Below are 24,730 nucleotides of genomic sequence, written 5' to 3' on the forward strand. Positions count from 1 at the left end.
ATATACGTGTCTACAAACATAACTTTTAATGCCAAGACTATTTATTGTTATGTCATCTTCTGCAGCAAAAGATGTGTTTATATTTCTTATTTTATTAGGAAACACTTCTGAATACGGGTAACAGTTTAAAAAAGTTTATTCATTCATTTGAAAAATTGGTTGCTCCATTACAGTTCTTACATGCAAACAGCAGTCACCAAACAAATTCTATTTATGTGATAAGAAACCCATTCGTCGGGGAAATGCAATGCACCGCAATGGATAGACAGAGTTTCAAATGTTTCTAAGGCGTAATATTGCACAGCTGCAGTAAAAGCACATTTATACTCGTATTTAGGTAAATAATTAATAAATTCAAAAACCAATCGACGTCTTCCTTCTTGACGTCTTGGTTCTTCTAATCGGTATTCTCGTTGCTCGTCATTTTCGTTAACTAGACGTTGTGCCGCACGCTGCCGCATATCTTGCATACGTCGAAACATCTAAATCATGAGACCTTTCTGCTCATATAATGTTAATGGTTTGCAGGCATTTGACCTTAGCAGTACGTGTGGGACGATTTATACGAAATAGATAAATAAATTTAATTTTAAAAGAAGTGAAATTATTTATCACTTTATATTAAAACCAAAATTTCCTTTGGGTTTGATCATTCGTTAATTTATACAGGATTATATTTGTACTATTTGGCATTTCTGATGAAATATCAGCTGTGAGGAATACTCTTGTTATGATACGTCCAATGTTAATATTATCAGATATCATTGACCAGATGTCATTTACTACAGAATGTAAACAAAGAATATTAATAAATATTTACAGTGTAGCACTTTTGTTTTTGTAATAATGCAAATCATTGTTTCTATGAAAACTGATTTTTAAATTGTTAAAATTCAAAATATTTATCTTGAGGCACATCTACATAAAGCGTAAAAATTGGTTTGCTGACTATTAGTGAGAGTTTACAACGGTTAGTGGACGTAAACTCTGCCATGTACTATGATTGGGAATTTCACCATCTCATCGATAAGGGACCAAAGTGATCAGCCTGTCACCTCTTCTAAATGGTAAATATAAATATTTTATGTCTCGTCTCAGTCGTTACTCTTCCTACATATATATATATATATATATATATATATATATATATACAGTAAGTAGTATGAAAATGGCATACGTCTATTGCTCTGGGTATTGTTTGTTGTAAAATTATATAATATTACATTAATAAAGAAACAAACACTGAGGTTAATCCACAAAAAACAATACAAAAGTATTTGTTTTAAATATTAAAAGTTTGACTGTTGTGGGTAACCCAATAAAACGAAAAATTATTCCTGTTATTAGCAAAGCTACTAGTACAACATTTCTAAAAGTTACACCTATTATAAAGTTTATTACACAGACTAACTACCTACGATTCACACTAGATACATTATTGAGATATCCTTTACAGACATCATCATAAGACTATGGTACTGTAAGAATTAATTAGTATTGGAATTAGCACTGATAAATAATAGCAATAACTACGGTACTCCTAGTTGTAGTTGCTTACTCAGGAATGTTTACATCTGTCAGTCCCTTACCTACCTAGCATTTACTGCTTTCTTTTGAGGTACAGTAGGCTTATTACTCTCCTTGAATTGCTATAAAAAATCAACCCATGTTGAAGGATAACTAGCATTTAAATGATTGATTGTTTTTTTTTTCACGTAATGCTGTAACTTACCCACATTAAAGAGTTTCAAATTTTTGTATTTTTGTATCCGGTTGTCTTATAGTTCTTATACTTTAATATCTTATATGCGCAACCTATAATATTCCTTCCTATTGCTATATATGTACCTATATATTAACCATACTCCCATAACTCTTCCTAACTCCGATACATTTTCCACCTGGTATAAATTTGTATACTTAATAAATCGAGGCCGTTGAGTTATATCTATCCATAGTTTTTTTATTTCTTTTTATTTTTTTTTTTTTTTTTTTTTTTTTTGAGGACCTTATAAATTAAAACCATGAGGAGAGTCGTTAATTTACAAGGCCGATGTTTACTTATGAAAATATATGAAAATACTGATGCTCACTGGCAAGATTTGAACTCATATCCAAATTCCGAGGTCTTACATTCTTATAAACTAACCCGTGATTATGAACGTCCCATCCCGCCTTTAGTTTTTATCCAAAAAAACAACTCCTGTAATTTTCTTTGCTATAAATACTATGCTTAGCCTTTTACTGTGTATGATTTAAATTTCAGTATAAGTATCTCAGTGATGATTCCTTTCTGCCTTTAGTATGTTATATAAATATGAAGTTTCAATAAATATGTTTCCTTACCCAATTACATGCCTTCGCCAAACAATATATGGCATTGTGTCATCGGTACTGATTACCGGATGCGTTTCCTGATCTTGTTCAACAGATCAGTAAACACGATCGTTTTGAGATTGAACTCAGTTGTATTTTGTAGCAGATTTAGCAGGGGTGACAGTACTGTATCTATTGACCAATTCCACGCGATAAGTGCCGCCTCTTGACATACTCTGCGTCATCCACCATCCAGAAAGAGCCAAAGTCATCTTCATAGCGGACAAAACACTTGTATAGAGAGAGATTGGTGCGGATGGCGTTCTGTATACACAGACCATCAACACAGAGAAAATAGTGTGAAAGACAAAGTTAAGAAAGAGAGAGAGAGAAAAAAGATATAAAAAGACGGACTCCTGGTAACTGCCTTATGAGCAAGACATGTTCAGCACGAATGTACCTGAGTGTCTGTAGCGGCCGACGTTGATGTAGACCTGTTCTGTTCTGACTTACTGTTGTGCGGTGCGCGGTATTTACAAAGAAAAGCGAAGGAAGGAAAACACAAACAATTAAAAGAGAAGTGAAAAAAGATTGAAAGAGTGTTAAAAATTCGGACTGAAATGCTTGCTAAAAGGAGCTACAGGAGTCTCAATCGAATTGCCCGGTAGACATACCCGATGAGGCACCGTTGCGGACGACGTTTGTAAAACTCCATCTCGTCCACTGTCCAGACGGCACCCTTCACGTTCTCCACACGCATGAAACATTTATGGAGAGACAGGTTGTGGCGCACTGCGTTCTATACAACACAATTCACGTAGCAGTACATAACAGTTTATATTGCTATAGTCACTTTCAAATTTACAGCTAGCTTCAAACCGATCAAAGTGTCTAATCATTAATCTTTCTCTTGATGTAGACTAAATCTATTATTTCAATACAGCTATGCAAAAAACTAGAGATTGAATACTTTTTTAATCAATCTTCTTTTCTTTCAAAAGAGCTTTAAACTATCAAAATTAGTTGATGTTCTAAACATTTTTCAGGTGAAGCATATAAGTTACTTCATATATGTTTACTTCATAACTAACTAAGGTACTTCATAGAATAATTTGTGATGTAATGTATGTTATAGATGGAAATATTTATTTGCTTCATATCACAGTGAGTACAGTTAAATATGTTTTATTGAATTAATCATGGAAAATAACCAAATATGTGATTTCAGTACAGTTTTAAAATGATAGACTACATTCATTTTCTATACCAACGTTTATGTTTGGAAAGTAGTTTTTTCTAATAGTGAGCAATTATGTGAATAAAGGTACAGTGAATAGGTAAGTTATAGATGTTGAAAAAATCCAACATTTAATAATTCATTTGTAATTTTTTTTCTTGTATATTATATTATTTATGTAAATTAAATGAATATTCTCAATTTTTTAATGACTTTTAGCTCATTACTTAGAAATTAAATTACTTTCATGATATTTCATTTACTTCAATATCATTAATCATTTGCACGAAATCAATAATACACAGAGGTAATATAGTTGCTATTAGACTGAGGTAAGGCTTTTCCTAACTTAGTATAGTTTATTCCGCTACAGATAACTAATTACCTTTGTCCACATATATAGCTACTAAACCTTATTCTAAGTACGTCAATAGTTGACAACATTCTTTAGTTTTGATAAACACAGGGTGGATTCCATCGAAGAATTCTTCAAATGACAGTAATTTCTCTAATACCAGAGACAATAAACTACTAATATACCATAAACCAGGGTCACTTGTAGATAGAAGTATGCAAACGTAAGATTAGAAATGTCAGTAATTGCAACACAACCTGTCTCACCTAAACATTATTGACGAATTTCTATGAAATATCTTCCAGTTAAAGTCAACAACAAAAAATCATAACGAAACAACGAAATACATGTATATTCAGGGTGACTGGTAGAGAGAGGACTGACAGCTCTAACTCAGCCTCTTCAATAAAGGCGTTTTTCATAAAGAAATACCGGAAGAGGAGAATGGAGAACGCCTCACTACAAGTACGTTGAGATAGATTATTCCAAGAGAGAGTTAAGAGGAGGTGGAAGCAGATGGGAATGTATTTGATCCAGCTAATCAGGACATGTACCGATGCAAAGCGTTTGTGATCGTGTATTGAGCCGATAACTACTAAGACTGACATCAACTTTTAATAGGTCTAAATGCAGGGCAAATCGTGGAAGTCACAATGTGTTTTGTGCCATGCTCATCTTAAGATGTATCGCGAAGAACGAGACAAAAGGGTTTAAGGATTTTGTTTTCTATGAATGGTGCAGAATGGACCTCCAGATTTTCAGGAAATCCTTTCTTGATTGAATACTATACATAACTTTGGATAAACCAATAATATAAAATAAAATTACTTCAAAAAACTAATTATCGTAGAGTTATGAACGAGTTTAGACTGGTTTTATTATAACCACTAAGCTAAGTTGGTTGCCACAGCTTGAGCTTAAGTTTGTGAGTGATGAAAGAAGCAAATCAAATGATTTAAGCAGGAGTGAACTAAATGATGCCAGTAGCGTATATTATATAAATTTTCTTCAGGTATCAAAATCCCCTTAAGATTAAACATGAACTAAAAAAAAAATTTAATGAATGGTTAATGGTAAACGTATAAAAGTCATGGTGCATAAATTAAGCTGTACGTTAAATCAAAAATACTGAAACAAACATTTGAGAATCAAGAGTTATTGATGCACACCAACAAAATTAATGGAACAGACTGTGCACTGAATGTCACTTTCACAACCCACCAGAGATGACGAACGGCTGAGGAAAAGTAAAAAAAGCAATCCCTATACCTTCAGTAGCTTAGGCAATACGATTTTATTTTTGATCTTAGTTTTAAAGTGTGTTCAAGTATAGAAGTAATCTTGCTTCAAAAAAGGGCTGACGTATCGGTGGATCTATTTATTTAATGTATGAAGCCTGAAATATTTTAATTATGAGGACTGTGCTTCAAAAGGTTTGTCTTTTTAAACTTTGCCCATGGTGGTGGTATTTTAGAACCAAAGGCATGTAGGAACAGAGGTGATCGATATAAAACGAGACTTATACTATAAGCAGTTAAAGAACTTTACAATAAGCTTAAGAATAGAGATGAATGTCAGATTTACTTATATAAAAGAGGTTTTCTGCCCAATACAATGAAATAAATTCTTTTAACGGTGTATTATGTTGATTTAATTCCACTTAATGCAACAGTCCTAGACCAGCAAATGTTATGGAAGGAGAAAATTACACCAATGCATTACCATCTTATCTGTAAGCGTGATTATTTTTTGTTAAGATAAATTGCATTGTCTTCTACAGTACACATTTTTCGTGTAGTGTTTTGCATTACGATTGACGAAATTTGAGTATCTAAAAACTCTGCATCACTTAGATTATCAGGGTACTGAAGTCAATTAACCAGAAATAAAAGGAAGGTCTTATAGGAAACTTATTTGTTTAATTGTAACTTATGTTGTTTTTCCACCATTCTATCTTATGCACACATCATGTTTGCAAGCCTTTATGATAATAGGCTTCTTCTGGACTCAATCTACTCTCTGGCTATTATATTTAGAGTAAAAGTTAAAATGCCTAAAAATCAATAGTCTTGACATTTCTTTGAGCTATAATTATTTATTATGTATAAATATTGTTCAAATCATGCATTTAAGATCCAGTTCTAGTTCGTTGTATGGACTATACATATTTTTTTAATAGTAATAACCCTATTTATTGTGCATAATTTACAAAGACTCTAATTGTAATAATATTCTGACGTTTTGTTTCAGCATACAGGTTTACTTTTATGTTCTCAATGGGAGGAACTTCAGTACCGTAAGTCTTTGAATCATGTCAGATATGAGTTTTCACGCCATTCTGAAACAACTGTTTTGGTCACATGTCTAGATTGTTACAACATTATGCTATAAGTTTGAAAGTGAAATAGGCATCTTCTTGGTATCATATTTGTGATTCGAGAGTCTTGTTCTGATTATTTTCAGGTGGCCTCGGTCCTACGTTGATCCGACGTCCTCTCTGTGACACTTCTCATCATATAACACTTCTTCACGTGTGTTGCAAAACACGCAAAGTATGAAAGTTGGTTGAATGGAAAAAAGTGTGAATGAGTGAGTGCGTGTAGAACTACATTTAACGCCTACAAATAATTCTTCAATACACAACACTTTCAGGTATTCTATATTTATCTCATCATATAACACTTAAGTTTACGCATTGTTGTATGAATTAATGTTTACCAACACATTCTGGCAATATATACTGCTTTCAGATATACTACCTTAAACAAATTACTTTTTGGGAACACCATATTTTTAAACGTTCATAAGATATCAACTCCAATGTTTTATTAAATATAGTACATGTTTTGTTTTCTGATTGTTCCAGGGTGATGCGGTCTATGTGGCAGGAGGTCGCCCCACTTACACAAATACACACACTACACATACACTAGGTAATGTATTGTTCTACTTAAAATATTTAGTTACTTTGACTACAATGGTTGTTTCAGAATGGCACGATAATAGTAATTTTTAGAGTATATATGTACTTGAGAAACTTTAACAGACTTAATGTAATAACTTTAATTACTCTTTTTAGAAATTATTAATTGGGTTTAATAGATTACGATTTAATTCATAATGTTAGAGGTAAAGTGTATCCCTTTATGTTTTCTTGTAATATTTCCCTAGCGCTTCTGCGTTTGCAAACTGGTGGCTCGTAACGATGGTGTTCGCTTATGTGTCGTAAAAATTGTGACGTGTGCACGTGTGTGCTCGTGTGAGTGTTCCCTTTCGTCTCCACTTACTTCTAGAAACCAAGGGAATTCGGAATGTTAGGCTGCAGTGGAAAGGTGACTGTAGCCATTTACAAGCAGACTATAAGATTAAACGTATACTAAAATGTGTCATCCAGCATTTTAGGTGGGAACATAATTACTTTCACATTTCAGGTGTAATACAATCTTTATTTAAAATGTTGTAATCTTTTTAAGTTCAACTTAAAATATATATGAGACAGAATGAAAATTAAGGTTTTGTTCAAATCCAAATGTCAGGAGAAATTTCAAACATATTTACGTTTTAATAATTAATTTTTACTGAATTAGTATTGCAAAATACTTTATTGCATACAGAATTGATAAGATTAGTTCATATCAAGCGGTTAAAACCATTAAGAAAATCATATTAAAAATATGGCAAAGAAACTTATTTTTATCCTTATGATTTTCATGTAAGCTCAAATATTATTTAGTTTTATAAATAAACTTGGTTGCTAAATAGGTTGCTAAATGTAAATTTTTAAAACGGCTGACCAATTATGAAAATCGTTTTTTTATATTTTTGAAATTAGAGGAAATTTTTTATCCAAGGAAAGATTGCTAATCGTCTCGAAATGATTTAAAATGTTTTAAAATAATAACAATATTTCTGGTCCACGTTTAATATAAACGACTAAACAGCTAAATATGTAAATATTTAAAAGTTAAAAACCTTAAAATGTATAAAAGTAATTATGAATGTAAATTACCACACGTGGGAAAGTCTAGAGTAGGTTCCGGCAACAAACAAAACTGCTCTAATTTGGGGCATTAGCTCTTAACAAAGGGTTCTATTACATTTGCAAGCTCACAGCGTTTTGTTTTTCCCAGAATATTTCATTGTTTTCCAGCAAAATCTGGAACACTCGTAGGAAATTTCTGATAATCAAGAAGGTAGGATAAGGAAATAAATCTATAAATTGAATATTTCATTGTGCAGTAATCATTGTATTATTTTCTATTGCAATTTATTCTAGTTTGTATTAATCAATAAATTGTAACCAAGGATTAGTTTAATATCTCACAACCTACAGGTACCCAAGTAAATAATTACCAATATAGTATATTATTACTACCAATGACTTATACTTGATATTTATTTTAAATAATATAACTTGTAATAATACTTTCAAAATGTCTTTATGGGGAAAACGGGGTGTTACACTTCACATTTTGAGTAATAATAAAATTAATTGTTTTAAAATACGTAAAAATAATTAAAAGATTTTTCTATTTATTAAAAATATTGGGTAGTAATTACAACATCACATAGCTGTCTGAAACTAGAATTATTTATTAAATCACTAAACTTAATTGGTATAAATATTAATAATTGTCTTTATTCAATGTGATACACTCAGGCTGTGTGCTGTTAAGGAATACAAGGTATAGTTACTACATGTATTACGAAATAGTTCTCTCCATAAATTTTACTGTTCAAAACATTTAATGAAAATTGCAACATTTCTGGTGGTGTTATCGATGAATCAATTGCTACAATTTACAAAGTTTGCCTACTCGCTAACTTAGTATCATTTAACTGATATTTTCTTCATTTCAATTTCCTGACTTTGATCACAAACTGATCTCAACAACAAAATGATTGGAATCTCGTAATGATCAATTTGAGATGCAAGTTATTCAGAAACAGTGCTTTTACCTTTACTGGTACCTAACTCTATGAATCACATTATTTGAATACATGCAATTACAGTAACTGTAATTGCATGTATTGTTATATAATATACTAACACTCCACACGTTTGGTTCATGAGCTCAAATATTAAGTATATTTAATTTTTTATGAAACTTTTTTCATTAGTATCATGTTTTTATTTATTTAGGTTTTGGTTTGTAGATAATAAGTTGTAATACGTTTTATTAAATCAACTAGTATTAACACGTACCAAAACTTGTAATCTTTCACGTTCTTAACAACTTACTATTATTATATGTTGGGGAAAAAACTTCCTTTTCTAAATGTTTTATGTAAGTTTTTTTATCTGTGAAAGTTGAAGTAACCTCCATGTCCCATTCCCTTACTGCAAAGTCTAAAACCTGACTGGTCATATGGTATGCTGTAGAATATGGCCGTTTGAAGAAATGTAGCAAGGCAAGATTTTACTGTAATTTCAGTATTTTTAACACACTAGAATCACGAAGGTAGTGAAATAGCGGACTAACCAATTGTTAAAAAACCAACCTAACTAGCTGGTGTCGAAGACATTCAGAACTTCCAGTACTACCGACAATACGGTGAGTTCTTATTTGCTTACGTATTACATAAGATATTAAAAAACTACAAAATAGCTCTTTTTGTATTCCATATGTATCTAGATGAAGAGGCGTTCTCATTGTCTCGTTTGGTGCAACTGGATCAAAATTAATTTTATTCCCAAACTTTTGTACATACAAAGTAATTAAATTTTACAGCATAAAAAGTAACGCCTATGCGTGCTATTCAGTTTTAATTGCATTTTTACTGATAACAATAATCGCATAATATTAAAATAAGAAATTGTTTACAAAAATAAAAAAATTGTTCAAACAAATTAAATATAGGAAAGGTTTTACAAAATACACAAGAAATATACATTAATTAACTTTAATCAAACTATGAATAAAATTTTATCTATTTTTTAATGTTAAAATATGAATTAAATACTAGCAAGTATTTTAATACAATGTGGTAAAACTTTTTCTTACAAATATGAAAAAACTAGGCTAATATTATACTAACACAGAGATAAAGTTTAATGATTGCGGAAATCGATAACTATATCAGTAATGTCAGTAACTAAAATACTTCTTTGTATTTATTGTTAGCGGTAAGGGGGGGGTGAGGGGAACAGGAGGTCCCAGGCAGTAACCAGCAGATTGAAGCCGCTGACAGGTTGTCCTGCAGGTCCCTTATCACTAAGGACAGTGCCTTTACATTGTGTAGGTGATATAGCAAGCGTTCATTGCGTTAATAGATAGTTATTTTAAAATTATCTAAATTAAATATCGCACAGCAGTTCTTGTAGATTATCTGTGAGGATGGTAACTTTATGAGAGTAGTTGTAGACCAGTACTAACAGTCATAATACATTTTTGCCTAAATATAAATATATCAGTTTCCAAAATTAGAAGGGTAGGTGAAGAATGTCTTTGCTTATCGAGAGTTGTTATAAAATTCATTGCATCATGTCCTGTACTGTTTTGGACTTGCTGCATCTCTTGAAACTGACTTGAACTCTAAATGACAAGCGGCAGAAAGGGAAAGTGAAATAGAGCTACACTCAAAATTCGCATACGGTTTATCCCTAACTATCTTAACTGTGTTGTATGTATTAGATTCTGTTCATTTGTAATTTAGTAAATAAAGCTTTATAATACTCTCATAGCTATGTAATAGAAGGAAAATAAGAAAAATATAACTAACATATAAATTGGAACATTTAACATTGAAAGATATTGTGAAGAAATCGGGATTTTTCCGGACATTTGCCATCGTTCAGTGAAACAAACAATCAACACTGCGTTTCGAGATCTGCATTCTGATTTCTACTTGAGGTAAATAACTAAACTAATACATAAATACAAAATAGGATAAAATAAATAAACTATACCAAAGCGTTATGGCACGCCTAACTCAGGAATAACAACCACCATGTCGTGTGTTAACTTCACTAACTTTAAAACATGCACTCACTATAAACTCTGCACAATACCAATCATTAAAACTGAACTACAGAATTCATGTAACAATACGTCTGCATTCGTCTACCAACCACTTACGACTGAACAGATTCCAATAGCAAATGGCAATCGTCACGGCAGAAAGAAAAAGGATGGCTCAATTAAAAAGGAGGGGAACAGTAATGGGCCTTTTTTATTATTGGTTTATGCTAGATGACCTTTTTAAATCCGTATTGTGACTCCTCATTGGTTTAGTACAAATGTCTCCTCCGTTGGATACTTTTGGGTTTCTTTTTAGTTAATTTTTTAAAATTGGCAACCAAAGCGGCATAATCTCGACTAATGGTTGACTGATTGGTTAATATGCCAATCAATAGGGTTTTCTAGAATTCTATACAAACTAAAAGTATCAGTTTTGTTAAGCTTACCCAGATTCCATGTGGAATTTTATTAATCCTTTAAAATTATCTACAATTCAGAGAAAGATATATTATTATATTGATATTTTCCTCATCGGAATAGAATGAGTGTTATGATTGAATAATTATTATTAAATGTGCAATAATATAATCAAAGAAAGTAATGACTTATTATTATTATTTAGAAAATGGTTAGATTTATTTACCAACCCAAATGGATGACATAAATATTTAGTTCAAATGTAATCTCTCTCTCTTTCCCTCTCTCTATTTAATAAAACATAGAATATATTCCCCTAAAAAGCGAGACATTGTTCAATGTGTGAAAACCTAGAGGCAGTTTCATTACAAATGCCAGTATATTTTGGAAGGAGTTTTCTGAATAACGCTTTTCAAATGAAATATTGCCTCCATTCGAGAAGTGGTCTTTTCTCTAGACTGTCAGAAACAGGCTTGTGTTAATGGATTCCTTAGAAACGTATCAAGCGTCTCTAAATCTGTTTACAAACACTTAGTGGTGTGATAACACCCATTAATAGACATTCTTGAAATATCTGAAATGTTTATTGTAACATTCTGTTATATAAATATTCGATGAAAGATAGGAACACTCCACATATGTCTTATTTGTTAGATAATTTTATTTTAAAATTTTTTGTTCAACTAGCTTCCCTTGACGTGGTTCGTGGTTTAAAATAAACCTAATAAGATTGGTTTGTGTAAAGTTTTATTTTGAATCTTTTATTGTATGATTTTCTCCTTATCATCATGCATACCTTCAAACAATGTTAAAATGTTTGAAAACGCTCAGCTAAATCTGAAGTAGTAACATAGACCATCATCGAACATGAAATCTCTCATTTTGAAGAAGCTTGATGCAACATAATAATTCTATAGGACAGTTCGTTATTGAGACAGACAGACAAATATACAAAACCATTTCCTCAGCCCTCGAGTAGTAGGGTTCTCTAACTCTCAACCAAAGAGAGCTTTGTAAGTGAGAATCTCCCCAACAATTCATATGTCTTCTGAATCGATGGGGTTAAAAATTAACATTGTGCGAATTACAATATCCAAGAGCTTGCAGATAAAATCACATCGATTACCCATCAGTAATAATTGTCAACTGAAACAAGCTTGCCGTATGTATTGCTTAATCATTTTACATAAAACAGATTTTAACGTTTTTTAAAAGCAATCACGGAAATTGATGTGAGATTGATTTGAGATTGAAGATTTTGTATTGTTGCACCTGTAACGAAAGTAATAACATAAAGTAAGTTTCTAAAACTTACCTCAAGTAAGTATATTTGACGTTTTGTGACGGTAGCATTTTTTATATTAATAATTAATGCATAAGTAATACGAATTTTTTAAGGAAACACGAATTTTTTATGTAATGTGATATCAGATAGGTATCACCTAAAGTATCTCATACTAATAATAATAATAACTATAATAACTGAGAGAGTATGTGAAAAAAGCATTTAAAAACTGACTGAAATTAATAAATTGTTTCAAAAGACCCTTTGTTAATAATCTTTCAATGGAAATAACAAAAGCTTTGGGAATTTAAGAAAACCTTGTTCGATCTTGCCTGTTTGGAAATATTACATGTTGTTCGTCAATCCATGCATAATTGATTATAAATAAGGTAGGTATGTTTGTCATAACCTATTAAATCAATATTGCCCCATTGTCCCTACGTCTGCATACCTTAGTGACCGGTTACCTTGATACTATGTCATATTTCCGGTTCCTTAAAAATCAGTAGATAAACTCCAATTATTTACCTTAATTTCAACGAAATACTACGGTACTTTTATTGATCATTTGAATTCACCACGTCGTTTGAAAATGATTTCTGTATCAAGCTCAAACTAACTTTAGAAATACAGCAAAAACATCAAACATTTCCTTATTATTAGTTTTATTTATTATTCAATATACAAACCTTATAGTCATCTTTATAGATTAGATTAGGAACACAATTCCATAACAAATGAATTTTGTACGTTTTATGTTTATGATATTTAAAAAGTGCTATTGTTGAGAAATGACTTTTATATATTGAATACCTGGTATGAGATGAATCTATGAAAATGTTTTAATTCCTTCTGATGGAGGAAAAGCTGCATCAGGTCTTGAATCCTGGTAACATCCTTCTGACAAAGGATATTTGTAGGGCAACTATTATAATACTGGACACACAGCCTCTCAAGTAACATTACTTAAATAAATCCAGTAAGCACTAATCTTTAAGTAACCGTCCTAAGAAATATCATAATTACTTGAAATTAAAGTGTCTTTATTAGTTATGCACTAGATTAAAATAGCAGGTTTTGCTAGTTTAAGTAATTCAAACACCTCATTTTTAATTTTAAAAGTAAGAGAAATGTGTTTTTAAATGTTACACATAAATATTTTCGTTCTATAACATATTTTTAGTTTCAATTAACAATAACGTATATTGTTAATAACAATATTTTTAGGATATATTGCATAGAGTTGCAAACCGTATTAGAAATACGAGTATGTAAGTACTACATTAGATTAATGCCTGTAATATTAGATTAAGTATCATACAAATTATGCACTTATGATGAAATACTTCAAACACTAAGCAAAGTATCACATTACCGAAACATGTAAAAGTATAAAGTAATACTAATCCTAACACCTTAGAGTTAACAAGAAATTCCTTACTAAATATCACTAATGTGAGACACAAATGTATCTATGGAGCGCCTTACAGCAGCTCAGGGACCTGTTAACTCGCCTCGCTTATCGCTATGTTATCATTTGTACCTGATTACATGTTGTTATCAGAACTAGTTACAATACAAGATATCTGAATGCTGTATAAATAGAGTTAGTTAGGTAGTAAGTTTATTGAAGCTTACTAGTATTTTACATCGTACTATCTTCGTGTATTATAAAGTCAATCTCATATTAAATTATAATAACTCATCGTAAAGATATTATGCTATATTAAACATAAGATTTTTTTAAATAATTTTTAACCTTAATAATTGAATTCGTTCGATACAAAGACGAGCTAGTAATGTAGCAGGCACGATTCTCGCCTCCTAATATTCAGGTCGGAACAAGCATCTACAATGACAGCACGTATCTGTACACGCGTGTTTCCTGATGATAGTCTGACATGACCCCGCCATTTCGTTGACACGTACGGTGCTGTTAGTTCTTTCTTTTGGACTGTTTGAACTCTTTATAAATTCCCAGGTTCCAGTTCTTGTGAAACATATCATGAGGCAGCTTTTATTCCTGAGGCCAAAAAATTTGCCTCAATTTGCTTAAAAAAGTTTCTGGGCAGAAGACTGGAAACTGCATTTAACTTCATTATGTGGGATTAAATGTCAGGGCAATAAATTATAACATAGTCCCCCAAGGCTATGATAGTTAGGTCTGTATTAACCAGAGATAAGTTTTACTCTGAGAATGCCAATTGCTAAATTACAATCCCTTCATTAACAGATTACTTGAATATTATTTGTAACTCTTGCGGTTTTGCTGCCTGTAATAAGTTTAATTTTCAAAGCTGCGAATGCTTAAAACGATATCAGAGAAAAACAGACTTTAATGTGCAAGGACTCATTAAACCTCTTTTATGACTCTATTAAAGCAGGTAGTTTTTGCAGGATAACTTTTGGTTTATTAACTCACATTTTCCTGTGTACTACTACTACTACTACTAATACTACTAAACAAAATACTAACGCGTGCTACACATGATAACGTGGTTTCCTATGTTTATATACTAGTAGGATTGTTTGCCTTAAAATTTTGGCATACAATATTTTCAGTAAATACTTACTGATATAGTTATGAGGTGGACCTTTCTCAAATTGTGAATTCAATAAGAAATGTCTGCTTAGATGTTTCTTTGTTGAAAAGTTATCATCATTATGCAATAAATATCAACGAGGCATATTTCATATGAGAAGTAACAAATGTGTTGGATAACATTCATTAGAAAATCATCCCTCAAGCGTCCCACATATGCTTCTCCTTCATCAACGATTACTGAATAAATGACATTCAGGAATCGTCAATCTGCGGTAGGATTGATCACAAAGTGTTAATATCTATCAAAGAAATACTTATAAAGGGGAGAGACCGTGGAAGACTGGATGCTATATGACTTTCCTCTGACTTGGACTAGGTTTTATACGGCAATCCTACTTTATTATATCTCAACACTCTTATCAGATGTACAGTTTATATGAGTGGATCGAATATACGAGGGTGTTGCAGAAAAGAATAATTTGTCTGTTTATTTGACGGAATGTTCTCCTTGAAGCTAGGATAGTGGAAATATTTTGTATTATTACAAATGTAGTATCTAATAGAGTCCTAGCATTTGTTTATATTCTTTGCTAAATTTGTGTCCTGGAAATACTCTTTAATAGGCGTATTTATAATCTTAAGAATTTAAATTTTTTTAAGCTTTTGGACTTTCTGACTAACATCATACTTACGGTTATCATAAGTATTCATGGTACATACGTTCAGCCTAAACATCGTATGTTAAAAGGAGGAGTAAACCTATTTTTTTAAGTAATGGCCTGATAATACTGTCATTATGTTTAATTTTACTTTGTTGGAAGCATTATCAAAATTATGTCATTATCGTATTCGTCTATGTAAAAATAAATTGACAGTTAAAAATGTTGAAATTATGAATACAAACAATTTTTCTAACATTTAAATTTGATTATTTGTCCCTTATTACATTTATATTTTTGACGTTAAAAAATTTTAACCTACTCCTATACTATTCTGTATGTTAATTGGTTTGCTTCCAATATTAAGCTCATTACAGAAAGTATTTTACTGTTCATTATGAGGAATTTAAGATAACAAGGCAGATACAGTTATTCTTGCAGGAAGATTCATTTAGTCTGAAGTAAATTATTTTAGAGAACTGCGTCAAAATAAAACCGAATAACAGGTTTCTGAAAGGAAATATACACATATGGTTTATTTGTCCTGTGAGTTTCTATTGAAACCTCACGTATGTTTGAGGGTACACTCATGTTACCCAAATTTTTTTACCTAACTTTCTTAGCTATAATGATGGTACTGTATTGAACGTTCAAATACTTCAATTCCTTCGTTTAGCTAGAGAGGTATGGAATATTCGTATTGCTTACTTGATGCTATGTTCATTTTTTCTCTACATTAAAAAAATTTTATTTTATTTTTTGACTTTCATACATAATTAGATTGTAAATGAAAATATTACGAAAACAGTATTTTAGATATTTTTAGTATATCTTTATCGAATATTTAAAATGGACTGTCCTTTTAGAAACATGCATTTATTAGCATAATATCTTGTTGTAATTTATTTAAATTAGTGTAAAATATGAGACATTGTTTTATGTCACAATTCCAAAATGAATATACTAAATCATATCCTTTTGAAAAAACTGGCTATATACACATTAAAGAGTTATCTGTAATCCAATAAAAGTAATGGAAAAATCCATGAAACTTACGAAACTTCTTCACTTTTTGACAAATGAAACACAAGTGATAACAGATATAATATGTCAAACTCTTTTGTTCAACTCACGAATCAGCTACAACCAATTTAATATTGTTTTGTTAAAACTAGAGCTTTTATAATCGTATTTACTTGGCTCAAATAATTGAATCATCTCTCATTTAATAGCAATATTGCACTATTTGAAGAAAAAAAATTGAACTTAGTTTTCAGATTAAATTTAAAGTAAATTTCTATGTTCCTTAGATGGGTAAAAGTAAGTCGTATTGTCACGTTTTAATCTTTTTTTTGTGAAATGAATATTTTCATGTAAGAGGATAAGTTTTAAATGTAGGATATTACTGTATCACCATGTAGAAAATATGATTTTACCCACGTTAAGTTATTTGGGTTCAATCAAAATCTCTAAACATTTCGTGAGTATTTTCTCCATATACATGGATATCCTTACTAAATTTATTCTTTTACAGTAGAAAAATAATTTTAGGTTGTTGTTCGCGCAACATAGAATATCAACGATTGCAGCAATTTTAATATATTTCAAGGCATAGACTTAGTTGTATACCTATGACTCAAAGTAAAATACATTACACAACTACCTATTTAATTATAATTTAGTAGATCGTTACTAACATCATTACGTAAAGTAAGGAACAGAATTATAAATCACCTTATTGTTTGCGTTCTCTTCTTTAAATTTTAAAAGAATCTTTCTTTAAAAATATATTTTACATATGTATATTTTATGCCCTATTATTACTACTACTATGTCGAGAATTGTTTCTATTAGTAGAAATTTTATATTACATTATTTTACTTATTAAACATTCATTTTTAAAATCTAAAGTTTATCTCTCGTTGTGCCATCAAAATAATTTATTGTTCTAGAGAAAATAAATCTAAAAACTGTTTTGATAATACAGGTATTGTTTCTATTTATGGTCTTCTCTGTTAATATTTGTTTTTATTTTGATTTTAATAAAATACTGTAAAATGCTCTCATTACGACACTTTAAGTGTATTGCATGAAAGGTTAAGAAGTTATAATTTCTCTACAATGTCTCTCAATTGTTAAGATTGATACTATAAGCATTAAGGGTATACAATAATATATTGTTAGGGAAAAATACATGAAAATTCAGAGGTACTAGTAAAACATAGGTAGGGATCGACATCAGGAATTTTTAAACTTAAATCTAAAATGGATCAAGGGATTGGAATATTTTTTATGTATATAACTTCTGAAAAGTAAAACATTGATTACATAAAATTAAAATCTTCCAACTTAAGTAAATTTAACGTCGCATATCAGGATTGGTTGGAATTCTGCTTAATAGACAATCCTCATGTTGATCTTAGTTTTCTAAATAAAATTGCGTGCACACCCAAGGGCAACTGAAGGTTTTATACATGTAAAACTGGGAAAAATATTTGGTACGGGCTGTAGAGTGGAATGGAGCAGACACTTTTGTTACGGGTTACCATAGTCAATGGTTTGTTAGAGAATCTGTCATAGATAGTTGACCTAGTGTAATACAGTACAGTAAGCAATTTCTTCTTAAATAAGTCTCTTTATGGTTAATCATAAGTGAGGAGAGCAGGTCTTCATATCCTTATTGTACATAAAACAAAGACATTTTGAATTCCATGTACCTGTCTGTGTGATTACTCTTTAGTCTTGGTGCTCAGGATTATGTTGGTCTAAAAAGAAGAAGTTTGTTGCTTTTATGGTAAAAATAGTCACACAGCAGCAGTGTTGTAAGTAACACTGATAAGAAATGCCGCGAATACTTGAAACTCTAAAGAAACTGTTTAAGCATTAGTATTCAAAAAAGTCTATTTTATTGTTTAAGAAATTGTATGTATAAAGTCAGAGTTCAGTATTGGCGGAGAGCTCATCTGTCACAATATCTCTAACAGCTGCCAGACGTCACAATCACAGAGTAATCTGTCACAGAGCTCTTCTTACTCTGTTGGTAAAACGAATCACTACAATCAAAGGAAAACTTTTTTTTGTAAAAAACAAACTATATGTTATTTATTGTTATATATAGAACCAAACTGAATTCAAGTTATATTTCGTAGTATATGTTTTAAACTATTGCCAAATTCGTTGGTAGAATTCATGGCAAAAGTATATTTTAATAGTTTTTTTAAATGGTATTCTAAAGAGGGCCATTTTTTAATTTTCTCATCAGGCGCACAGTTTAGTACAGTGAGATATTTTAGAGCAATACCATTTCCATGTGTGCTAAAGGACCTAATTTGAACGTTTTAGATTCAACCCAACATTTAATAAAATTTTTTAGGAAAATTGGTTCCTCCGTTGTACTTAGAGATGTACAAAAAATCTTAAAACACTGTATCAGTTGGGCACCTGATGAGAAAATGTGAATACTTCTTCTTCTTTTCATATTACAATATGTGACTACTGGTTGAACCAGAGAGATTTATTTCTAGTATATGAGTCTCCGGTGTGGAAACGGTATTACCAGTTTGTTTTGAACATCGCCCTTTTATGTCTTTAAACGGACTTAGACTCTAAATTCGAGGAGTCAATTCTGAGAGTGTCACGCTGCAGTAAGAGGAGGAGAAATGGAGCTAAACTCATATACATCCTTTTTTTTGTTCTTTGCTTATAATTAATTTTTCAAAAAAATAAAAATATGCTGCGTAGTGTATAATATTAAAGAAAAGTATATTCCTAAAATAAATATATTTCTTCAAAAAAAGTATATGTATATATAATAATATGTTATAATTAACATTGGAAAATATTGTAGCTTGCAAAATATTACGATTTCGAAAAGTTATGATGTTTGTTCTTTATTAAATAATACCTTAATCTATTTTTGTCTAATACAAATAAATAAATAATTATAAACCAATTTTTTCGAGTGATATCTTGCAGTTAGAGATGCGTAAGATAGCTCCTTTAAGCCCATGCCATTCAGTTTACCTATTACTTCGATAACGCTTACCTTAAAACTACTTTATATGATAAAATTAAATATTTAAAAAAGGTTTCATTCTTTACTTTAAAATTTGAAAATCTAATTTTGCTTATGAAATTGTGAGATGACCGCTTAGAAACTGGAAGAAAATTACTTGTTTCAATTAATGTATCAACAGTATTGATATATTATTATTGATGTAATTTTATTGTGTTGTTATGAACAATTAAATTCGAAATAAAATTTTAATAAGCAATCCTGATTTCCTAGTATTACCTTAATGAGTAAACCTAATTATGTTCAAACTAAAGCTCTACAAGTAAAGGAATACATTTCAAGTATGTCATAGTTTCAATAAACACGTGGAAAATACCCTTGTTCCTAAAACAATAGAAGGAAGAATTTTAATATGCATGAAAATCTACTAAATGTGTTTACCAAATGAGTTCTTTGCAAGAGCTCTTAGTAAATGTAATTAGCAGACTCATCTTGTCGTCTGTCGTCATTATAAAACGCTCATGGGTGTGAATTGTAACGACATCGTTAAGGAAAATGTTGCCATAAATGTTGCGGTAAGTCACGATATTAAAACAATAGCCTGAGAATAGACTGAAAAAGTATTTTTGAATAATTTAAAGTGTATTATTATATGCCTGAATCGTGTGTTACCTAATTGATCTTTCAATACCAGTGATCCATTGTATATATATATATATATATATATATATATATATATATATAATATTACAAACTGTTTGTTGTGTTTTCCCACATAGTTGTTCACAAGACACTTAAAATGTATTATATTCATAGTAACAGTAACATTATCTGGTCGGAACATGTTTAACATTCCCTTTTTCCTAATGTGTCTCAACACAACACACATAGAACTTCATACAGTACTCACTCAACCACCACCCATACTGGACTGAGACCCTCCCAAGTTTGTTCAGTATACGTAACTCACAAACAACTTCAAACAAAGCCAAGAAGGAACAATATATATATGACACAGCAATAACCCTCATTTTCAGGCTTTTACCTTATCATCAAAATCTTCAGTCCCAGACATTCCAAACAATCAAACAAAGGACACTGATAAGACCACACTGCCCCAGAGGCACCTTTCTCTTCCATACACAGACATTCAATAAATTCATTCATATTAGACTTCAAAACATATTTCCACCCTTCAAAATTCAAATATACCGATACATCAAAAAACAATAACAGTTCTATTTACATTTTTAAATTATTTATTTTATATTAACTTTCTATACTTTGTAAGGCGATGAAATTTGTATACTATAGATTTAAGCTAATTCAATTTACGAGTTTAATCATAATATTTACTATATACTCCATATTTATATTGATTTAATTACTATGCATGTTGGTAAAGTGAATATTTATTGTAACTAATATACATTGTATCTTTTTATCTATTCTTCTCCCTCGATTAGCAATGCTAGAGGGTTAGATGTAGTTATTTATACACTGTAATTGTAAATCATGTTGATGAAATAAATAATGCAGTTCATTTAAACTCATTACACTTCATATATTCCTTCAGCTTTAGATGATATCATTAAAACTTCCACTGATATAGATCAATGGAACGGAATACCACTTAAACTCGTAGACAGCTGCAAAACTTCCAGTTAGGAATTTATAATTATATGCATATGCTCAAAGAAATATATGTAAACAATTGCAAAAAAGCTCTGAAGTATTAACTTATGAACCTGCCTCAATTGTCTATGATTTAATGACAATATTTAATATTATTATATATTGAAAAGTCAAATTTTACATGTGTGTATGTAACAAAATAAACAAACAGTTTCCTTCGTAAAATATTAGGTGGCGCAATAAAATTTACTATTCCGTTATTCTGTAAAATGTGATACTGAGCTTAAAAATAATTTTACACTCATTGTCATGAAGCACGTGTGGAGTATTGACAATGATGTAGAACGTAATATTGATATAACATGAAAGTATTACATAACTGGAGTATCTTTGAGAATCCTGAACCTTTTTTACTTGACACCTGTATTACAACTTCCAGCACCAATTTATTACAATTAATACAACTATATAAACGTTCTTTAAGGACGCTGTAAAAAATATTAAAAATATATTTCTATAACAAAACCTAGATTTTTCAGTTAGTACGTCAGTCTGACTTTGGCCGAGGTAGATAATTCCTTAAACGATATTTTACATATGTCAAATGAGATATTCTACAAATGCTATTTACTTTCAGTACTACACAGCCCTATAGCTACAAATTATAAGCATAGATTTCCGTGACTGCTATAAATTTATTACTACTTTCCTTAATTAATTAGTAATCCCGTGTAGATTATCTTCGAAGGGGAATTACTCAAAAATATATCCAGTCTATGCATAAATTAAAAGATTTCCAAAGTATAGCGCTTTGAAGGAATATAACTATTCTGGACATCTGCCACGCTTTAGTGATATAACAAATAAGTAACGCTATGTTTCATGATCTGCTATCTGATCTCTTCCTCAGATGAATAAATAAACTAAAACATGACTTCTTAAACTTGGTTAAAGTAAACAAATTATACTAAAGCGTTGTGACACGTGTTGGTCAGGAATCATAACAAACGTGTTGCGTGTCAACTTCAAGCACACTAAAAACACCTAATAAAACCAAAGCGTAATCATTAAAATGAACTAAGTTGTATGTTTTTTTACGGAAATATTATGACCTGTATTATGTTATCTTGTAGTCTGATTCTTCTATCGTGTGAAATAAACATCAAACCGATAAGACTTTGTAAAGTTTACTTTAAAGCTTATTTGTAGTCGCTATCAATAGCTTGCCAAGGTGGATATGATGAGATTTATGTCACTTATACTATATTATTAAATTTCATTTATATTATTTATGCTTTATCCGATTTGACAGTAAAACATTTGCTGTAGAACTCAAACTGAATAACCCTGATTATAAAGTTCATATTTGTCATATATAATAACAGAATTGCTGTTAATGAATTGTCTGATATTATGACTTCAAAATACAAATTACAGAATTGTAACTCAACGAAATGATCAATGATTCACCCACTATTTATATTGAAACCGTAAAAAACCTGTGTGCCAGTCCATACAATAAGTATTGCGAAGATTGGGCATATTGAAGGCAATTATAATAAAAAACATAAGGTACAAGTCTCAGAAGCACTAATAAACATCGGTAATAGAGATCTCAATGATACTAACCAATCACAGGTGACTTGTATGTAATAAGCCTTGGTAAGTCTTAACGAAGTATGACGCAATTGTGTTATTGCGGGAATATCTTCTACAAGCACATGTAGTCCTAGATTTGTGGACTCTCACATATACACTCTACGTACTCTATGACACTAAATAATACTGTTTTAATATAATATTTAAGGACATAGTATATGTAACGAAAATTTAGAAACATCCCTTTTCCTTATAGCCTTGAAATGTTTAATACTGCAGAAATCAATTATATCTCATCTCATCTTCATACAATACAAATTATTCTTATATATGAAAAAACTGTGACTTAAAGATTTTAGTATAGTTCAAGATATCTTTTATAATATGTTTAATCATGTTAACCAATTAAGAGAATTGTAATGAAGTATAGTATTTATTATTTTGAAAATAAAATGTTTTACTGCTTTTTCCAGATCATATAATTACGTTAATGAACTCTACTTTGTCCGAACAGGGAGATCTTCACCAAGAACGAAGGAGAAAACAGTCAAATAAGTCTGCCTGAAACACGTACAAGAGATAACGAACCGACCTCAACTCTTTAGGTAAACCGAGTCCTCTTTTAGTTAAGTTAGTCTTTCAATTAACAGTCCAGTTGGTACCCTCCGACTGATTTGTCAACTCCTTGGTGTTTTAATATCTAAAATAAATAGTCTGTAAGCTAATATCTGTGTAAAAGTGCAACTAATGCTAAAAGATATATTGAGTTAGTTTACAATTTTAGTTACGCTGCTTATATCTCATTGTGGGCGTACAAATAAGTGCTATACATTATTATTGAACCTTAGAAAATGTTCCTCATATAGAAATTAAGCTTCACAATTACAAGCCTATGTATCAGTTCGTTTTTAGAATATCTTGAGGACAGACAGGCAGGCAGAAATTACAGTTTTCCATCTAGATTAGTAATTACACGAAGTCATCTAATAAATATTTGAGATTTTAAAACGTCTTACATATATTCAGATTATTTGAAGAAGTATAATATATATGATGTTAATTCAATGGAGATATTTGGTAATAACGTAGAATGCATGTCCTTTAAACCATGAAATTGATTTATTTCCAAGAAACAATAGGCTATTTAATTACAAATTGCAGTAAATTTTTGAAGGAGTTTGCTAAATAGCCTCTTTAATTTTAATATAGCCTACATTGAAGTGGTCCTTTCTCTAACCTGACTGAAACATATAAATGGGTTCTTTAGAATCGTATCATCGTCTCTGAATGTGTTTACAAATATTTAGTGTTGTGGTAACTTCCTTTGGAGGAAATTATTGGAATGGTTCAAATTTATATTCTGCTATCTCATCATACAAATGTACCCACTCGTGTCCAATGGTACTGAGTGGATTAGGTGTCCTTGTTTTTTACACATTTGTATGGTTTTAGTTTAAATTTTTGGTGTGATAAGCTTTGTGGACGACTATTAATTGTACCTAATAATGTACTGAATACACATATTTAACCAACATTGGCGGTACATCTTAGAAATAGTACGTGTTACAGCAACCATACATGTTTTAACAGGTTACTTTAAATAGTGGTTTTTTACGCTAGGAGTATTAAATCTAAACATAGGTTTAAGTAAAAATGTTTTCAATGTTCAGCCAAATCCCATAAAGAAACATGTAAATGATCAATC

The 24,730-nt window shown here is 30.6% G+C and overlaps 1 long non-coding RNA gene across 1 annotated transcript in view; it reads left to right on the top strand.

Moving 5' to 3' along the window:
- The window catches only part of LOC124370102, a 38,361-nt gene extending 14,678 nt beyond the window's left edge, over positions 1 to 23,683 (top strand). The window contains exons 2-3 of the long non-coding RNA XR_006923148.1: positions 6,775 to 6,841; positions 23,540 to 23,683. This is a non-coding gene — a long non-coding RNA (uncharacterized LOC124370102). The remainder of the gene's footprint in view (positions 1 to 6,774; positions 6,842 to 23,539) is intronic.
- Positions 23,684 to 24,730: the final 1,047 nt, after the last annotated feature.

Source organism: Homalodisca vitripennis, unplaced genomic scaffold (genome assembly GCF_021130785.1).
Source record: "Homalodisca vitripennis isolate AUS2020 unplaced genomic scaffold, UT_GWSS_2.1 ScUCBcl_21;HRSCAF=574, whole genome shotgun sequence".
NCBI lineage: Eukaryota > Metazoa > Arthropoda > Insecta > Hemiptera > Cicadellidae > Homalodisca > Homalodisca vitripennis.